Raw genomic sequence first — 21,553 nt, 5'->3', positions numbered from 1 at the left:
GGAGAGACGTTCGTTCATCTAGCACCAAGGGAACGGGTTGCAGGAGACACTTTTTCTCTGCTTTCTCAGCCTGTTTCCTAGTGCCGGTTTGAAGTTCCTGCAGTTGTCACTGTAAAACCGGTTTGGAGCTAGTACTTACCCATTTATATGTATGGAATGGAGTTTGCAACTGAAAAGAAACTTTGTGTTCCCAACAAGCTATGTGAAGGACGGCTTTCACACACACTTATCTCTCAGAACTGAGCAAGTGGAGAGACGTTCGTTCATCTAGCACCAAGGGAACGGGTTGCAGGAGACACTTTTTCTCTGTTTCTCAGTCTGTTTCCTAGTGCCGGTTTGAAGTTCCTGCAGTTTTCACTGTAAAACCGAGTTGGAGCTAGTACCTCCCCATATATATGTATGGAATGGAGTTTGCAACTGAAAAGAAACTTTGTGTTCCCAACAAGCTAGGTGAAGGACGGCTTTCACACACACTTATCTCTCAAAACTGAGCAAGTGGAGAGACGTTCGTTCATCTAGCACCAAAGAACGGGTTGCAGGAGACACTTTTTCTCTGCTTTCTCAGTCTGTTTCCTAGTGCCGGTTGGAAGTTCCTGCAGTTTTCACTGTAAAATTGAGTTGGAGCTAGTACTTCCCCATTTATATGTATGGAAAGGAGTTTGCAACTGAAAAGAAACTTTGTGTTCCCAACAAGCTAGGTGAAGGATGGCTTTCACACACACTTATCTCTCAGAACTGAGCAAGAGGAGAGACGTTCGTTCATCTAGCACCAAGGGAACGGGTTGCAGGAGACACTTTTTCTCTGCTTTCTCAGTCTGTTTCCTACTGTCGTGTTGAAGTTCCTGCAGTTTTCACTGTAAAACCGATTTGGAGCTAGTACCTCCCCATATATATGTATTTAATGGAGTTTGCAACTGAAAAGAAACTGTGTGTTCCCAACAATCTAACTGAACTTCGGCTTTCACACACACTTATCTCTCAGAAATGAGCAAGTGGAGAGACGTTCGTTCATCTAGCACCAAGGGAACGGGTTGCAGGAGACACTTTTTCTCTGCTTTCTCAGTCTGTTTCCTAGTGCCGGTTTGAAGTTCCTGCAATTTTCACTGTAAAACCGAGTTGGAACTAGTACTTCCCCATTTATATGTATGGAATGGAGTTTGCAACTGAAAAGAAACTTTGTGTTCCCAACAAGCTAGGTGAAGGACGGCTTTCACACACACTTATCTCTCAGAACTGAGCAAGTGGAGAGACGTTCGTTCATCTAGCACCAAGGGAACGGGTTGCAGGAGACACTTTTTCTCTGCTTTCTCAGTCTGTTTCCTAGTGCCGGTTTGAAGTTCCTGCAGTTGTCACTGTAAAACCGGTTTGGAGCTAGTACTTACCCATTTATATGTATGGAATGGAGTTTGCAACTGAAAAGAAACTTTGTGTTCCCAACAAGCTATGTGAAGGACGGCTTTCACACACACTTATCTCTCAGAACTGAGCAAGTGGAGAGACGTTCGTTCATCTAGCACCAAGGGAACGGGTTGCAGGAGACACTTTTTCTCTGTTTCTCAGTCTGTTTCCTAGTGCCGGTTTGAAGTTCCTGCAGTTTTCACTGTAAAACCGAGTTGGAGCTAGTACCTCCCCATATATATGTATGGAATGGAGTTTGCAACTGAAAAGAAACTTTGTGTTCCCAACAAGCTAGGTGAAGGACGGCTTTCACACACACTTATCTCTCAGAACTGAGCAAGTGGAGAGACGTTCGTTCATCTAGCACCAAGGGATCGGGTTGCAGGGGACACTTTTTCTCTGCTTTCTCAGGCTGTTTCCTAGTGCCGGATTGAAGTTCCTGCAGTTTTCACTGTAAAACCGATTTGGAGCTAGTACCTCCCCTTATATATGTATGGAATGGAGTTTGCAACTGAAAAGAAACTATGTGTTCCCAACAAGCTAGGTGAAGGACGGCTTTCACACACACTTATCTCTCAGAACTGAGTAAGTGGAGAGACGTTCGTTCATCTAGCACCAAGGGAACGGGTTGCAGGAGACACTTTTTCTCTGTTTCCCAATCTGTTTCCTAGTGCCGGTTTGAAGTTCCTGCAGTTTTCACTGTAAAACCGAGTTGGAGCTAGTACCTCCCCATATATATGTATGGAATGGAGTTTGCAACTGAAAAGAAACTTTGTGTTCCCAACAAGCTAGGTGAAGGACGGCTTTCACACACACTTATCTCTCAGAACTGAGCAAGTGGAGAGACGTTCGTTCATCTAGCACCAAGGGAACGGGTTGCAGGAGACACTTTTTCTCTGCTTTCTCAGTCTGCTTCCTAGTGCCGGTTTGAAGTTCCTGCTGTTTTCACTGTAAAACAGAGTTGGAGCTAGTACTTCCCCATTTATATGTATGGAATGGTGTTTGCAACTGAAAAGAAACTTTGTGTTCCCAACAAGCTAGGTGAAGGACGGCTTTCACACACACTTATCTCTCAGAACTGAGCAAGTGGAGAGACGTTCGTTCATCTAGCACCAAGGGAACGGGTTGCAGGAGTCACTTTTTCTCTGCTTTCTCAGTCTGTTTCCTAGTGCCGGTTTGAAGTTCCTGCAGTTTTCACTGTAAAACCGTGTTGGAGCTAGTACCTCCCCATATATATGTATGGAATGGGTTTTGCAACTGAAAAGAAACTTTGTGTTCCCAACAAGCTAGGTGAAGGACGGCTTTCACAGACTCTTATCTCTCAAAACTGAGCAAGTGGAGAGACGTTCGTTCATCTAGCACCAAGGGAACGGGTTGCAGGAGACACTTTTTCTCTGCTTTCTCAGTCTGTTTCCTAGTGCCGGTTTGAAGTTCCTGTAGTTTTCACTGTAAAACCGAGTTGGAGCTAGTACTTCCCCATATATATGTATGGAATGGAGTTTGCAACTGAAAAGAAACTTTGTGTTCCCAACAAGCTAGGTGAAGGACGGCTTTCACACACACTTATCTCTCAGAACTGAGCAAGTGGAGAGACGTTCGTTCATCTAGCACCAAAGAACGGGTTGCATGAGGCACATTTTCTCTGCTTTCTCAGTCTGTTTCCTAGTGCCGGTTGGAAGTTCCTGCAGATTTCACTGTAAAATTGAGTTGGAGCTAGTACTTCCCCATTTATATGTATGGAAAGGAGTTTGCAACTGAAAAGAAACTTTGTGTTCCCAACAAGCTAGGTGAAGGATGGCTTTCACACACACTAATCTCTCAGAACTGAGCAAGAGGAGAGACGTTCGTTCATCTAGCACCAACGGAACGGGTTGCAGGAGACACTTTTTCTCTGCTTTCTCAGTCTGTTTCCTACTGTCGTGTTGAAGTTCCTGCAGTTTTCACTGTAAAACCGATTTGGAGCTAGAACCTCCCCATATATATGTATATAATGGAGTTTGCAACTGAAAAGAAACTGTGTGTTCCCAACAGTCTAGGTGAACGGCGGCTTTCACACACACTTATCTCTCAGAAATGAGCAAGTGGAGAGACGTTCGTTCATCTAGCACCAAGGGAACGGGTTGCAGGAGACACTTTTTCTCTGCTTTCTCAGTCTGTTTCCTAGTGCCGGTTTGAAGTTCCTGCAATTTTCACTGTAAAACCGAGTTGGAACTAGTACTTCCCCATTTATATGTATGGAATAGAGTTTGCAACTGAAAAGAAACTTTGTGTTCCCAACAAGCTAGGTGAAGGACGGCTTTCACACACACTTATCTCTCAGAACTGAGCAAGTGGAGAGACGTTCGTTCATCTAGCACCAAGGGAACGGGTTGCAGGAGACAATTTTTCTCTGCTTTCTCAGTCTGTTTCCTAGTGCCGGTTTGAAGTTCCTGCAGTTTTCACTGTAAAACCGGTTTGGAGCTAGCACTTACCCATTTATATGTATGGAATGGAGTTTGCAACTGAAAAGAAACTTTGTGTTCCCAACAAGCTATGTGAAGGACGGCTTTCACACACACTTATCTCTCAGAACTGAGCAAGTGGAGAGACGTTCGTTCATCTAGCACCAAGGGAACGGGTTGCAGGAGACACTTTTTCTCTGTTTCTCAGTCTGTTTCCTAGTGCCGGTTTGAAGTTCCTGCAGTTTTCACTGTAAAACCGAGTTGGAGCTAGTACCTCCCCTTATATATGTATGGAATGGAGTTTGCAACTGAAAAGAAACTTTGTGTTCCCAACAAGCTAGGTGAAGGACGGCTTTCACACACACTTATCTCTCAGAACTGAGCAAGTGGAGAGACGTTCGTTCATCTAGCACCAAGGGATCGGGTTGCAGGGGACACTTTTTCTCTGCTTTCTCAGGCTGTTTCCTAGTGCCGGATTGAAGTTCCTGCAGTTTTCACTGTAAAACCGATTTGGAGCTAGTACCTCCCCATATATATGTATGGAATGGAGTTTGCAAATGAAAAGAAACTATGTGTTCCCAACAAGCTAGGTGAAGGACGGCTTTCACACACACTTATCTCTCAGAACTGAGCAAGTGGAGAGACGTTCGTTCATCTAGCACCAAGGGAACGGGTTGCAGGAGACACTATTTCTCTGCTTTCTCAGTCTGTTTCCTAGTGCCGGTTTGAAGTTCCTGCAGTTTTCACTGTAAAACCGATTTGGAGCTAGTACCTCCCAATATATATGTATGGAATGGAGTTTGCAACTGAAAAGAAACTTTGTGTTCCCAACAAGCTAGGTGAAGGACGGCTTTCACACACACTTATCTCTCAGAACTGAGCAAGTGGAGAGACGTTCGTTCATCTAGCACCAAGGGAACGGGTTGCAGGAGACACTTTTTCTCTGTTTCTCAATCTGTTTCCTAGTGCCGGTTTGAAGTTCCTGCAGTTTTCACTGTAAAACCGAGTTGGAGCTAGTACCTCCCCATATATATGTATGGAATGGAGTTTGCAACTGAAAAGAAACTTTGTGTTCCCAACAAGCTAGGTGAAGGACGGCTTTCACACACACATATCTCTCAGAACTGAGCAAGTGGAGAGACGTTCGTTCATCTAACACCAAGGGAACGGGTTGCAGGAGACACTTTTTCTCTGCTTTCTCAGTCTGTTTCCTAGTGACGGTTTGAAGTTCCTGCAGTTTTCACTGTAAAACCGAGTTGGAGCTAGTACTTCCCCTTTTAAATGTATGGAATGGTGTTTGCAACTGAAAAGAAACTTTGTGTTCCCAACAAGCTAGGTGAATTACGGCTTTCACACACACTTATCTCTCAGAACTGAGCAAGTGGAGAGACGTTCGTTCATCTAGCACCAAGGGATCGGCTTGCAGGGGACACTTTTTCTCTGCTTTCTCAGGCTGTTTCCTAGTGCCGGATTGAAGTTCCTGCAGTTTTCACTGTAAAACCGATTTGGAGCTAGTACCTCCCCATATATATGTATGGAATGGAGTTTGCAAATGAAAAGAAACTATGTGTTCCCAACAAGCTAGGTGAAGGACGGCTTTCACACACACTTATCTCTCAGAACTGAGCAAGTGGAGAGACGTTCGTTCATCTAGCACCAAGGGAACGGGTTGCAGGAGACACTTTTTCTCTGCTTTCTCAGTCTGTTTCCTAGTGCCGGTTTGAAGTTCCTGCAGTTTTCACTGTAAAACCGATTTGGAGCTAGTACCTCCCAATATATATGTATGGAATGGAGTTTGCAACTGAAAAGAAACTTTGTGTTCCCAACAAGCTAGGTGAAGGACGGCTTTCACACACACTTATCTCTCAGAACTGAGCAAGTGGAGAGACGTTCGTTCATCTAGCACCAAGGGAACGGGTTGCAGGAGACACTTTTTCTCTGTTTCTCAATCTGTTTCCTAGTGCCGGTTTGAAGTTCCTGCAGTTTTCACTGTAAAACCGAGTTGGAGCTATTACCTCCCCATATATATGTATGGAATGGAGTTTGCAACTGAAAAGAAACTTTGTGTTCCCAACAAGCTAGGTGAAGGACGGCTTTCACACACACTTATCTCTCAGAACTGAGCAAGTGGAGAGACGTTCGTTCATCTAGCACCAAGGGAACGGGTTGCAGGAGACACTTTTTCTCTGCTTTCTCAGTCTGTTTCCTAGTGACGGTTTGAAGTTCCTGCAGTTTTCACTGTAAAACCGAGTTGGAGCTAGTACTTCCCCATTTAAATGTATGGAATGGTGTTTGCAACTGAAAAGAAACTTTGTGTTCCCAACAAGCTAGGTGAATTACGGCTTTCACACACACTTATCTCTCAGAACTGAGCAAGTGGGGAGACGTTCGTTCATCTAGCACCAAGGGATCGGCTTGCAGGGGACACTTTTTCTCTGCTTTCTCAGTCTGTTTCCTAGTGCCGGATTGAAGTTCCTGCAGTTTTCACTGTAAAACCGATTTGGAGCTAGTACCTCCCCATATATATGTATGGAATGGAGTTTGCAACTGAAAAGACACTTTGTGTTCCCAACAAGCTAAGTGAAGGACGGCTTTCACACACACTTATCTCTCAGAACTGAGCAAGTGGAGAGACGTTCGTTCATCTAGCACCAAGGGAACGGGTTGCAGGAGACACTTTTTCTCTGCTTTCTCAGTCTGTTTCCTAGTGCCGGTTTGAAGTTCCTGCAGTTTTCACTGTAAAACCGATTTGGAGCTAGTACCTCCCCATATATATGTATGGAATGGAGTTTGCAACTGAAAAGAAACTTTGTGTTCCCAACAAGCTAGGTGAAGGACGGCTTTCACACACACTTATCTCTCAGAACTGAGCAAGTGGAGAGACGTTCGTTCATCTAGCACCAAGGGAACGGTTTGCAGGAGACACTTTTTCTCTGTTTCTCAGTCTGTTTCCTAGTGCCGGTTTGAAGTTCCTGCAGTTTTCACTGTAAAACCGAGTTGGAGCTAGTACCTCCCCATATATATGTATGGAATGGAGTTTGCAACTGAAAAGACACTTTGTGTTCCCAACAAGCTAGGTGAAGGACGGCTTTCACACACACTTATCTCTCAGAACTGAGCAAGTGGAGAGACGTTCGTTCATCTAGCACCAAGGGAACGGGTTGCAGGAGACACTTTTTCTCTGCTTTCTCAGTCTGTTTCCTAGTGCCGGTTTGAAGTTCCGGCAGTTTTCACTGTAAAACCGAGTTGGAGCTAGTACCTCCCCATATATATGTATGGAATGGAGTTTGCAACTAAAAAGAAACTTTGTGTTCCCAACAAGCTAGGTGAAGGACGGCTTTCACACACACTTATCTCTCAGAACTGAGCAAGTGGAGAGACGTTCGTTCATCTAGCACCAAGGGAACGGGTTGCAGGAGACACTTTTTCTCTGTTTCTCAGTCTGTTTCCTAGTGCCGGTTTGAAGTTCCTGCAGTTTTCACTGTAAAACAGAGTTGGAGCTAGTACCTCCCCATATATATGTATGGAATGGAGTTTGCAACTGAAAAGACACTTTGTGTTCCCAACAAGCTAGGTGTAGGACGGCTTTCACACACACTTATCTCTCAGAACTGAGCAAGTGGAAAGACGTTCGTTCATCTAGCACCAAGGGAACGGGTTGCAGGAGACACTTTTTCTCTGCTTTCTCAGTCTGTTTCCTAGTGCCGGTTTGAAGTTCCTGCAGTTTTCACTGTAAAACCGAGTTTGAGCTAGTACTTCCCCATTTATATGTATGGAATGGTGTTTGCAACTGAAAAGAAACTTTGTGTTCCCAACAAGCTAGGTGAATTACGGTTTCACACACACTTATCTCTCAGAACTGAGCAAGTGGAGAGACGTTCGTTCATCTAGCACCAAGGGATCGGTTTGCAGGGGACACTTTTTCTCTGCTTTCTCAGTCTGTTTCCTAGTGCCGGATTGAAGTTCCTGCAGTTTTCACTGTAAAACCGATTTGGAGCTAGTACCTCCCCATATATATGTATGGAATGGAGTTTGCAACTGAAAAGACACTTTGTGTTCCCAACAAGCTAGGTGAAGGACCGCTTTCACACACACTTATCTCTCAAAACTGAGCAAGTGGAGAGACGTTCATTCATCTAGCACCAAGGGAACGGGTAGCAGGAGACACTTTTTCTCTGCTTTCTCAGTCTGTTTCCTAGTGCCGGTTTGAAGTTCCTGCAGTTTTCACTGTAAAACCGATTTGGAGCTAGTACCTCCCCATATATATGTATGGAATGGAGTTTGCAACTGAAAAGAAACTTTGTGTTCCCAACAAGCTAGGTGAAGGACGGCTTTCACACACACTTATCTCTCAGAACTGAGCAAGTGGAGAGACGTTCGTTCATCTAGCACCAAGGGAACGGGTTGCAGGAGCCACTTTTTCTCTGTTTCTCAGTCTGTTTCCTAGTGCCGGTTTGAAGTTCCTGCAGTTTTCACTGTAAAACCGAGTTGGAGCTAGTACCACCCCATATATATGTATGGAATGGAGTTTGCAACTGAAAAGACACTTTGTGTTCCCAACAAGCTAGGTGAAGGACGGCTTTCACACACACTTATCTCTCAGAACTGAGCAAGTGGAGAGACGTTCGTTCATCTAGCACCAAGGGAACGGGTTGCAGGAGACACTTTTTCTCTGCTTTCTCAGTCTGTTTCCTAGTGCCGGTTTGAAGTTCCTGCAGTTTTCACTGTAAAACCGAGTTGGAGCTTGTACCTCCCCAAATATATGTATGGAATGGAGTTTGCAACTGAAAAGACACTTTGTGTTCCCAACAATCTAGGTGAAGGACGGCTTTCACACACACTTATCTCTCAGAACTGAGCAAGTGGAGAGACGTTCGTTCATCTAGCACCAAGGGAACGGGTTGCAGGAGACACTTATTCTCTGCTTTCTCAGTCTGTTTCCTAGTGCCGGTTTGAAGTTCCTGCAGTTTTCACTGTAAAACCGAGTTGGAGCTAGTACTTCCCCATTTATATGTATGGAATGGTGTTTGCAACTGAAAAGAAACTTTGTGTTCCCAACAAGCTAGGTGAATTACGGTTTCACACACACTTATCTCTCAGAACTGAGCAAGTGGAGAGACGTTCGTTCATCTAGCACCAAGGGATCGGTTTGCAGGGGACACTTTTTCTCTGCTTTCTCAGTCTGTTTCCTAGTGCCGGATTGAAGTTCCTGCAGTTTTCACTGTAAAACCGAGTTGGAGCTAGTACCTCCCCTTATATATGTATGGAATGGAGTTTGCAACTGAAAAGAAACTTTGTGTTCCCAACAAGCTAGGTGAAGGACGGCTTTCACACACACTTATCTCTCAGAACTGAGCAAGTGGAGAGACGTTCGTTCATCTAGCACCAAGGGAACGGGTTGCAGGAGACACTTTTTCTCTGCTTTCTCAGTCTGTTTCCTAGTGCCGGTTTGAAGTTCCTGCAGTTTTCACTGTAAAACCGAGTTGGAGCTTGTACCTCCCCATATATATGCATGGAATGGAGTTTGCAACTGAAAAGACACTTTGTGTTCCCAACAAGCTAGGTGAAGGACGGCTTTCACACACACTTATCTCTCAGAACTGAGCAAGTGGAGAGACGTTCGTTCATCTAGCACCAAGGGAACGGGTTGCAGGAGACACTTTTTCTCTGCTTTCTCAGTCTGTTTCATAGTGCCGATTTGAAGTTCCTGCAGTTTTCACTGTAAAAACGAGTTGGAGCTAGTACTTCCCCATTTATATGTATGGAATGGTGTTTGCAACTGAAAAGAAACTTTGTGTTCCCAACAAGCTAGGTGAATTACGGATTCACACACACTTATCTCTCAGAACTGAGCAAGTGGAGAGACGTTCGTTCATCTAGCAACAAGGGATCGGTTTGCAGGGGACACTTTTTCTCTGCTTTCTCAGTCTGTTTCCTAGTGCCGGATTGAAGTTCCTGCAGTTTTCACTGTAAAACCGATTTGGAGCTAGTACCTCCGCATATATATGTATGGAATGGAGTTTGCAACTGAAAAGACACTTTGTGTTCCCAACAAGCTAGGTGAAGGACGGCTTTCACACACACTTATCTCTCAGAACTGAGCAAGTGGAGAGACGTTCGTTCATCTAGCACCAAGGGAACGGGTTGCAGGAGACACTTTTTCTCTGCTTTCTCAGTCTGTTTCCTAGTGCCGGTTTGAAGTTCCTGCAGTTTTCACTGTAAAACCGTGTTGGAGCTAGTACCTCCCCATATATATGTATGGAATGGAGTTTGCAACTGAAAAGAAACTTTGTGTTCCCAACAAGCTAGGTGAAGGACGGCTTTCACACACACTTATCTCTCAGAACTGAGCAAATGGAGAGACGTTCGTTCATCTAGCACCAAGGGAACGGGTTGCAGGAGACACTTTTTCTCTGCTTTCTCAGTATGTTTCCTAGTGCCGGTTTGAAGTTCCTGCAGTTTTCACTGTAAAACCGTGTTGGAGCTAGTACCTCCCCATATATATGTATGGAATGGAGTTTGCAACTGAAAAGACACTTTGTGTTCCCAACAAGCTAGGTGAAGGACGGCTTTCACACACACTTATCTCTCAGAACTGAGCAAGTGGAGAGACGTTCGTTCATCTAGCACCAAGGGAACGGGTTGCAGGAGACACTTTTTCTCTGCTTTCTCAGTCTGTTTCCTAGTGCCGGTTTGAAGTTCCTGCAGTTTTCACTGTAAAACCGATTTGGAGCTAGTACCTCCCCATATATATGTATGGAATGGAGTTTGCAACTTAAAAGAAACTTTGTGTTCCCAACAAGCTAGGTGAAGGACGGCTTTCACACACACTTATCTCTCAGAACTGAGCAAGTGGAGAGACGTTCGTTCATCTAGCACCAAGGGAACGGGTTGCAGGAGACACTTTTTCTCTGTTTCTCAGTCTGTTTCCTAGTGCCGGTTTGAAGTTCCTGCAGTTTTCACTGTAAAACCGAGTTGGAGCTAGTACCTCCCCATATATATGTATGGAATGGAGTTTGCAACTGAAAAGACACTTTGTGTTCCCAACAAGCTAGGTGAAGGACGGCTTTCACACACACTTATCTCTCAGAACTGAGCAAGTGGAGAGACGTTCGTTCATCTAGCACCAAGGGAACGGGTTGCAGGAGACACTTTTTCTCTGCTTTCTCAGTCTGTTTCCTAGTGCCGGTTTGAAGTTCCTGCAGTTTTCACTGTAAAACCGAGTTGGAGCTAGTACCTCCCCATATATATGTATGGAATGGAGTTTGCAACTGAAAAGAAACTTTGTGTTCCCAACAAGCTAGGTGAAGGACGGCTTTCACACACACTTATCTCTCAGAACTGAGTAAGTGGAGAGACGTTCGTTCATCTAGCACCAAGGGAACGGGTTGCAGGAGACACTTTTTCTCTGTTTCTCAGTCTGTTTCCTAGTGCCGGTTTGAAGTTCCTGCAGTTTTCACTGTAAAACAGAGTTGGAGCTAGTACCTCCCCATATATATGTATGGAATGGAGTTTGCAACTGAAAAGACACTTTGTGTTCCCAACAAGCTAGGTGTAGGACGGCTTTCACACACACTTATCTCTCAGAAATGAGCAAGTGGAGAGACGTTCGTTCATCTAGCACCAAGGGAACGGGTTGCAGGGGACACTTTTTCTCTGCTTTCTCAATCTGTTTCCTAGTGCCGGTTTGAAGTTCCTGCAGTTTTCACTGTAAAACCGAGTTGGAGCTAGTACCTCCCCATATATATGTATGGAATGGAGTTTGCAACTGAAAAGAAACTTTGTGTTCCCAACAAGCTAGGTGAAGGACGGCTTTCACACACACTTATCTCTCAGAACTGAGCAAGTGGAGAGACGTTCGTTCATCTAGCACCAAGGGAACGGGTTGCAGGAGACACTTTTTCTCTGCTTTCTCAGTCTGTTTCCTAGTGCCGGTTTGAAGTTCCTGCAGTTTTCACTGTAAAACCGAGTTGGAGCTAGTACCTCCCCTTATATATGTATGGAATGGAGTTTGCAACTGAAAAGAAACTTTGTGTTCCCAACAAGCTAGGTGAAGGACGGCTTTCACACACACTTATCTCTCAGAACTGAGCAAGTGGAGAGACGTTCGTTCATCTAGCACCAAGGGAACGGGTTGCAGGAGACACTTTTTCTCTGCTTTCTCTGTCTGTTTCTTAGTGCCGGTTTGAAGTTCCTGCAGTTTTCACTGTAAAACCGAGTTGGAGCTTGTACCTCCCCATATATATGTATGGAATGGAGTTTGCAACTGAAAAGACACTTTGTGTTCCCAACAAGCTAGGTGAAGGACGGCTTTCACACACACTTATCTCTCAGAACTGAGCAAGTGGAGAGACGTTCGTTCATCTAGCACCAAGGGAACGGGATGCAGGAGACACTTTTTCTCTGCTTTCTCAGTCTGTTTCCTAGTGCCGGTTTGAAATTCCTGCAGTTTTCACTTTAAAACCGAGTTGGAGCTTGTACCTCCCCATATATATGTATGGAATGGTGTTTGCAACTGAAAAGAAACTTTGTGTTCCCAACAAGCTAGGTGAAGGACGGCTTTCACACACACATATCTCTCAGAATTGAGCAAGTGGAGAGACTTTCGTTCATCTAGCACCAAGGGAACGGGTTGCAGGAGACACTTTTTCTCTGCTTTCTCAGTCTGTTTCCTAATGCCGGTTGAAGTTCCTGCAGTTTTCACTGTAAAACAGATTTGGAGCTAGTACCTCCCCATATATATGTATGGAATGGATTTTGCATCTGAAAAGAAACTTTGTGTTCCCAACAAGCTAGGTGAAGGACGGCTTTCACACACACTTATCTCTCAGAACTGAGCAATTGGAGAGACGTTCGTTCATCTAGCACCAAGGGAACGGGTTGCAGGAGACACTTTTTCTCTGTTTCTCAGTCTGTTTCCTAGTGCCGGTTTGAAGTTCCTGCAGTTTTCACTGTAAAACCGATTTGGAGCTTGTACTTCCCCATTTATATGTATGGAATGGTGTTTGCAACTGAAAAGAAACTTTGTGTTCCCAACAAGCTAGGTGAAGGACGGCTTTCACACACACTTATCTCTCAGAACTGAGCAAGTGAAGAGACTTTAGTTCATCTAGCACCAAGGGAACGGGTTGCAGGGGACACTTTTTCTCTGCTTTCTCAGTCTGTTTCCTAGTGCCGGTTTGATGTTCCTGCAGTTTTCACTGTAAAACCGAGTTGGAGCTAGTACTTCCCGATTTATATGTATGGAATGGAGTTTGCAACTGAAAAGAAACTATGTGTTCCCAACAAGCTAGGTGAAGGAGGGCTTTCACACACACTTATCTCTCAGAACTGAGCAAGTGGAGAGACGTTCGTTCATCTAGCACCAAGGGAACGGGTTGCAGGAGACACTTTTTCTCTGCTTTCTCAGTCTGTTTCCTAGTGCCGGTTTGAAGTTCCTGCAGTTTTCACTGTAAAACAGAGTTGGAGCTAGTACCTCCCCATATATATGTATGGAATGGAGTTTGCTACTGAAAAGAAACTTTGTGTTCCCAACAAGCTAGGTGAAGGACGGCTTTCACACACACTTATCTCTCAGAACTGAGCAAGTGGAGAGACGTTCGTTCATCTAGCACCAAGGGAACGGGTTGCAGGAGACACTTTTTCTCTGCTTTCTCAGTCTGTTTCCTAGTGCCGGTTTGAAGTTCCTGCAGTTTTCACTGTAAAACCGAGTTGGAGCTAGTACCTCCCCATATATATGTATGGAATGGAGTTTGCAACTGAAAAGAAACTTTGTGTTCCCAACAAGCTAGGTGAAGGACGGCTTTCACACACACATTTCTCTCAGAACTGAGCAAGTGAAGAGACGTTCGTTCATCTAGCACCAAGGGAACGGGTTGCAGGAAACACTTTTTCTCTGCTTTCTCAGTCTGTTTCCTAGTGCCGGTTTGAAGTTCCTGCAATTTTCACTGTCAAACCGAGTTGGAGCTAGTACCTCCCCATATATATGTATGGAATGGAGTTTGCAACTGAAAAGAAACTTTGTGTTCCCAACAAGCTAGGTGAAGGACGGCTTTCACACACACTTATCTCTCAGAACTGAGCAAGTGGAGAGACGTTCGTTCATCTAGCACCAAGGAACGGGTTGCAGGTGACACTTTTTCTCTGCTTTCTCAGTCTGTTTCCTAGTGCCGGTTTGAAGTTCCTGCAGTTTTCACTGTAAAACCGAGTTGGAGCTAGTACTTCCCCATTTATATGTATGGAATGGTGTTTGCAACTGAAAAGAAACTTTGTGTTCCCAACAAGCTAGTTGAAGGACGGCTTTCACACACACTTATCTCTCAGAACTGAGCAAGTGGAGAGACGTTCGTTCATCTAGCACCAAGGGAACGGGTTGCAGGAGACACTTTTTCTCTGCTTTCTCAGTCTGTTTCCTAGTGCCGGTTTGAAGTTCCTGCAGTTTTCACTGTAAAACCGAGTTGGAGCTAGTACCTCCCCATATATATGTATGGAATGGAGTTTGCTACTGAAAAGAAACTTTGTGTTCCCAACAAGCTAGGTGAAGGACGGCTTTCACACACACATATCTCTCAGAATTGAGCAAGTGGAGAGACTTTCGTTCATCTAGCACCAAGGGAACGGGTTGCAGGAGACACTTTATCTCTGCTTTCTCAGTCTGTTTCCTAATGCCGGTTGAAGTTCCTGCAGTTTTCACTGTAAAACAGATTTGGAGCTAGTACCTCCCCATATATATGTATGGAATGGAGTTTGCATCTGAAAAGAAACTTTGTGTTCCCAACAAGCTAGGTGAAGGACGGCTTTCACACACACTTATCTCTCAGAACTGAGCAATTGGAGAGACGTTCGTTCATCTAGCACCAAGGGAACGGGTTGCAGGAGACACTTTTTCTCTGTTTCTCAGTCTGTTTCCTAGTGCCGGTTTGAAGTTCCTGCAGTTTTCACTGTAAAACCGATTTGGAGCTAGTACTTCCCCATTTATATGTATGGAATGGTGTTTGCAACTGAAAAGAAACTTTGTCTTCCCAACAAGCTAGGTGAAGGACGGCTTTCACACACACTTATCTCTCAGAACTGAGCAAGTGGAGAGACTTTAGTTCATCTAGCACCAAGGGAACGGGTTGCAGGGGACACTTTTTCTCTGCTTTCTCAGTCTGTTTCCTAGTGCCGGTTTGATGTTCCTGCAGTTTTCACTGTAAAACCGAGTTGGAGCTAGTACTTCCCGATTTATATGTATGGAATGGAGTTTGCAACTGAAAAGAAACTATGTGTTCCCAACAAGCTAGGTGAAGGACGGCTTTCACACACACTTATCTCTCAGAACTGAGCAAGTGGAGAGACGTTCGTTCATCTAGCACCAAGGGAACGGGTTGCAGGAGACACTTTTTCTCTGCTTTCTCAGTCTGTTTCCTAGTGCCGGTTTGAAGTTCCTGCAGTTTTCACTGTAAAACAGAGTTGGAGCTAGTACCTCCCCATATATATGTATGGAATGGAGTTTGCTACTGAAAAGAAACTTTGTGTTCCCAACAAGCTAGGTGAAGGACGGCTTTCACACACACTTATCTCTCAGAACTGAGCAAGTGGAGAGACGTTCGTTCATCTAGCACCAAGGGAACGGGTTGCAGGAGACACTTTTTCTCTGCTTTCTCAGTCTGTTTCCTAGTGCCGGTTTGAAGTTCCTGCAGTTTTCACTGTAAAACCGAGTTGGAGCTAGTACCTCCCCATATATATGTATGGAATGGAGTTTGCAACTGAAAAGAAACTTTGTGTTCCCAACAAGCTAGTTGAAGGACGGCTTTCACACACACTTATCTCTCAGAACTGAGCAAGTGGAGAGACGTTCGTTCATCTAGCACCAAGGGAACGGGTTGCAGGAGACACTTTTTCTCTGCTTTCTCAGTCTGTTTCCTAGTGCCGGTTTGAAGTTCCTGCAGTTTTCACCGTAAAACCGAGTTGGAGCTAGTACCTCCCCATATATATGTATGGAATGGAGTTTGCTACTGAAAAGAAACTTTGTGTTCCCAACAAGCTAGGTGAAGGACGGCTTTCACACACACATATCTCTCAGAATTGAGCAAGTGGAGAGACTTTCGTTCATCTAGCACCAAGGGAACGGGTTGCAGGAGACACTTTATCTCTGCTTTCTCAGTCTGTTTCCTAATGCCGGTTGAAGTTCCTGCAGTTTTCACTGTAAAACAGATTTGGAGCTAGTACCTCCCCATATATATGTATGGAATGGAGTTTGCATCTGAAAAGAAACTTTGTGTTCCCAACAAGCTAGGTGAAGGACGGCTTTCACACACACTTATCTCTCAGAACTGAGCAATTGGAGAGACGTTCGTTCATCTAGCACCAAGGGAACGGGTTGCAGGAGACACTTTTTCTCTGTTTCTCAGTCTGTTTCCTAGTGCCGGTTTGAAGTTCCTGCAGTTTTCACTGTAAAACCGATTTGGAGCTAGTACTTCCCCATTTATATGTATGGAATGGTGTTTGCAACTGAAAAGAAACTTTGTCTTCCCAACAAGCTAGGTGAAGAACGGCTTTCACACACACTTATCTCTCAGAACTGAGCAAGTGGAGAGACTTTAGTTCATCTAGCACCAAGGGAACGGGTTGCAGGGGACACTTTTTCTCTGCTTTCTCAGTCTGTTTCCTAGTGCCGGTTTGATGTTCCTGCAGTTTTCACTGTAAAACCGAGTTGGAGCTAGTACTTCCCGATTTATATGTATGGAATGGAGTTTGCAACTGAAAAGAAACTATGTGTTCCCAACAAGCTAGGTGAAGGACGGCTTTCACACACACTTATCTCTCAGAACTGAGCAAGTGGAGAGACGTTCGTTCATCTAGCACCAAGGGAACGGGTTGCAGGAGACACTTTTTCTCTGCTTTCTCAGTCTGTTTCCTAGTGCCGGTTTGAAGTTCCTGCAGTTTTCACTGTAAAACAGAGTTGGAGCTAGTACCTCCCCATATATATGTATGGAATGGAGTTTGCTACTGAAAAGAAACTTTGTGTTCCCAACAAGCTAGGTGAAGGACGGCTTTCACACACACTTATCTCTCAGAACTGAGCAAGTGGAGAGACGTTCGTTCATCTAGCACCAAGGGAACGGGTTGCAGGAGACACTTTTTCTCTGCTTTCTCAGTCTGTTTCCTAGTGCCGGTTTGAAGTTCCTGCAGTTTTCACTGTAAAACCGAGTTGGAGCTAGTACCTCCCCATATATATGTATGGAATGGAGTTTGCAACTGAAAAGTAACTTTGTGTTCCCAACAAGCTAGTTGAAGGACGGCTTTCACACACACTTTTCTCTCAGAACTGAGCAAGTGAAGAGACGTTCGTTCATCTAGCACCGAGGGAACGGGTTGCAGGAAACACTTTTTCTCTGCTTTCTCAGTCTGTTTCCTAGTGCCGGTTTGAAGTTCCTGCAATTTTCACTGTCAAACCGAGTTGGAGCTAGTACCTCCCCATATATATGTATGGAATGGAGTTTGCAACTGAAAAGAAACTTTGTGTTCCCAACAAGCTAGGTGAAGGACGGCTTTCACACACACTTATCTCTCAGAACTGAGCAAGTGGAGAGAAGTTAGTTCATCTAGCACCAAGGGAACGGGTTGCAGGGGACACTTTTTCTCTGCTTTCTCAGTATGTTTCCTAGTGCCGGTTTGAAGTTCCTGCAGTTTTCACTGTAAAACCGAGTTGGAGCTACTACTTCACCATTTATATGTATGGAATGGAGTTTGCAACTGAAAAGAAACTTTGTGTTCCCAACAAGCTAGGTGAAGGACGGCTTTCACACACACATATCTCTCAGAATTGAGCAAGGGGAGAGACGTTCGTTCATATAGCACCAAGGGAACGGGGTGCAGGAGACACTTTTTCTCTGCTTTCTCAGTCTGTTTCCTAATGCCGGTTGAAGTTCCTGCAGTTTTCACTGTAAAACAGATTTGGTGCTAGTACCTCCCCATATATATGTATGGAATGGAGTTTGCATCTGAAAAGAAACTTTGTGTTCCCAACAAGCTAGGTGAAGGACGGCTTTCACACACACTTATCTCTCAGAACTGAGCAAGTGGAGAGACGTTCGTTCATCTAGCACCAAGGGAACGGGTTGCAGGAGACACTTTTTCTCTGCTTTCTCAGTCTTTTTCCTAGTGCCGGTTTGAAGTTCCTGCAGTTTTCACTGTAAAACCGAGTTGGAGCTAGTACCTCCCCATATATATGTATGGAATGGATTTTGCAACTGAAAAGAAACTTTGTGTTCCCAACAAGCTAGGTGAAGGAAGGCTTTCACACACAAATTTCTCTCAGAACTGAGCAAGTGAAGAGACGTTCGTTCATCTAGCACCAAGGGAACTGGTTACAGGGAACACTTTTTCTCTGCTTTCTCAGTCTGTTTCCTAGTGCCGGTTTGAAGTTCCTGCAATTTTCACTGTCAAACCGAGTTGGAGCTAGTACCTCCCCATATATATGTATGGAATGGAGTTTGCAACTGAAAAGAAACTTTGTGTTCCCAACAAGCTAGGTGAAGGACGGCTTTCACACACACTTATCTCTCAGAACTGAGCAAGTGGAGAGACGTTCGTTCATCTAGCACCAAGGAACGGGTTGCAGGAGACACTTTTTCTCTGCTTTCTCAGTCTGTTTCCTAGTGCCGGTTTGAAGTTCCTGCAGTTTTCACTGTAAAACCGAGTTGGAGCTAGTACCTCCCCATATATATGTATGGAATGGAGTTTGCTACTGAAAAGAAACTTTGTGTTCCCAACAAGCTAGGTGAAGGACGGCTTTCACACACACTTATCTCTCAGAACTGAGCAAGTGGAGAGACGTTCGTTCATCTAGCACCAAGGGAACGGGTTGCAGGAGACACTTTTTCTCTGCTTTCTCAGTCTGTTTCCTAGTGCCGGTTTGAAGTTCCTGCAGTTTTCACTGTAAAACCGACTTGGAGCTAGTACCTCCCCATATATATGTATGGAATGGAGTTTGCAACTGAAAAGAAACTTTGTGTTCCCAACAAGCTAGGTGAAGGACGGCTTTCACACAGACTTTTCTCTCAGAACTGAGCAATTGGAGAGACTTTCGTTCATCTAGCACCAAGGGAACGGGTTGCAGGAGACACTTTTTCTCTGTTTCTCAGTCTGTTTCCTAGTGCCGGTTTGAAGTTCCTGCAGTTTTCACTGTAAAACCGATTTGGAGCTTGTACTTCCCCATTTATATGTATGGAATGGTGTTTGCAACTGAAAAGAAACTTTGTGTTCCCAACAAGCTAGGTGAAGGACGGCTTTCACACACACTTATCTCTCAGAACTGAGCAAGTGGAGAGACTTTAGTTCATCTAGCACCAAGGGAACGGGTTGCAGGGGACACTTTTTCTCTGCTTTCTCAGTCTGTTTCCTAGTGCCGGTTTGATGTTCCTGCAGTTTTCACTGTAAAACCGAGTTGGAGCTAGTACTTCCCGATTTATATGTATGGAATGGAGTTTGCAACTGAAAAGAAACTATGTGTTCCCAACAAGCTAGGTGAAGGACGGCTTTCACACACACTTATCTCTCAGAACTGAGCAAGTGGAGAGACGTTAGTTCATCTAGCACCAAGGGAACGGGTTGCAGGAGACACTTTTTCTCTGCTTTCTCAGTCTGTTTCCTAGTGCCGGTTTGAAGTTCCTGCAGTTTTCACTGTAAAACAGAGTTGGAGCTAGTACCTCCCCATATATATGTATGGAATGGAGTTTGCTACTGAAAAGAAACTTTGTGTTCCCAACAAGCTAGGTGAAGGACGGCTTTCACACACACTTATCTCTCAGAACTGAGCAAGTGGAGAGACGTTCGTTCATCTAGCACCAAGGGAACGGGTTGCAGGAGACACTTTTTCTCTGCTTTCTCAGTCTGTTTCCTAGTGCCGGTTTGAAGTTCCTGCAGTTTTCACTGTAAAACCGAGTTGGAGCTAGTACCTCCCCATATATATGTATGGAATGGAGTTTGCAACTGAAAAGAAACTTTGTGTTCCCAACAAGCTAGGTGAAGGACGGCTTTCACACACACATTTCTCTCAGAACTGAGCAAGTGAAGAGACGTTCGTTCATCTAGCACCAAGGGAACGGGTTGCAGGAAACACTTTTTCTCTGCTTTCTCAGTCTGTTTCCTAGTGCCGGTTTGAAGTTCCTGCAATTTTCACTGTCAAACCGAGTTGGAGCTAGTACCTCCCCATATATATGTATGGAATGGAGTTTGCAACTGAAAAGAAACTTTGTGTTCCCAACAAGCTAGGTGAAGGACGGCTTTCACACACACTTATCTCTCAGAACTGAGCAAGTGGAGAGACGTTCGTTCATCTAGCACCAAGGAACGGGTTGCAGGTGACACTTTTTCTCTGCTTTCTCAGTCTGTTTCCTAGTGCCGGTTTGAAGTTCCTGCAGTTTTCACTGTAAAACCGAGTTGGAGCTAGTACTTCCCCATTTATATGTATGGAATGGTGTTTGCAACTGAAAAGAAACTTTGTGTTCCCAACAAGCTAGTTGAAGGACGGCTTTCACACACACTTATCTCTCAGAACTGAGCAAGTGGAGAGACGTTCGTTCATCTAGCACCAAGGGAACGGGTTGCAGGAGACACTTTTTCTCTGCTTTCTCAGTCTGTTTCCTAGTGCCGGTTTGAAGTTCCTGCAGTTTTCACTGTAAAACCGAGTTGGAGCTAGTACCTCCCCATATATATGTATGGAATGGAGTTTGCTACTGAAAAGAAACTTTGTGTTCCCAACAAGCTAGGTGAAGGACGGCTTTCACACACACATATCTCTCAGAATTGAGCAAGTGGAGAGACTTTCGTTCATCTAGCACCAAGGGAACGGGTTGCAGGAGACACTTTATCTCTGCTTTCTCAGTCTGTTTCCTAATGCCGGTTGAAGTTCCTGCAGTTTTCACTGTAAAACAGATTTGGAGCTAGTACCTCCCCATATATATGTATGGAATGGAGTTTGCATCTGAAAAGAAACTTTGTGTTCCCAACAAGCTAGGTGAAGGACGGCTTTCACACACACTTATCTCTCAGAACTGAGCAATTGGAGAGACGTTCGTTCATCTAGCACCAAGGGAACGGGTTGCAGGAGACACTTTTTCTCTGTTTCTCAGTCTGTTTCCTAGTGCCGGTTTGAAGTTCCTGCAGTTTTCACTGTAAAACCGATTTGGAGCTAGTACTTCCCCATTTATATGTATGGAATGGTGTTTGCAACTGAAAAGAAACTTTGTCTTCCCAACAAGCTAGGTGAAGGACGGCTTTCACACACACTTATCTCTCAGAACTGAGCAAGTGGAGAGACTTTAGTTCATCTAGCACCAAGGGAACGGGTTGCAGGGGACACTTTTTCTCTGCTTTCTCAGTCTGTTTCCTAGTGCCGGTTTGATGTTCCTGCAGTTTTCACTGTAAAACCGAGTTGGAGCTAGTACTTCCCGATTTATATGTATGGAATGGAGTTTGCAACTGAAAAGAAACTATGTGTTCCCAACAAGCTAGGTGAAGGACGGCTTTCACACACACTTATCTCTCAGAACTGAGCAAGTGGAGAGACGTTCGTTCATCTAGCACCAAGGGAACGGGTTGCAGGAGACACTTTTTCTCTGCTTTCTCAGTCTGTTTCCTAGTGCCGGTTTGAAGTTCCTGCAGTTTTCACTGTAAAACAGAGTTGGAGCTAGTACCTCCCCATATATATGTATGGAATGGAGTTTGCT

This window comes from Camelus dromedarius, unplaced genomic scaffold (assembly GCF_036321535.1).
Source record: "Camelus dromedarius isolate mCamDro1 unplaced genomic scaffold, mCamDro1.pat HAP1_SCAFFOLD_36, whole genome shotgun sequence".
Lineage (NCBI taxonomy): Eukaryota > Metazoa > Chordata > Mammalia > Artiodactyla > Camelidae > Camelus > Camelus dromedarius.
This window is presented reverse-complemented; position numbering follows the sequence as displayed.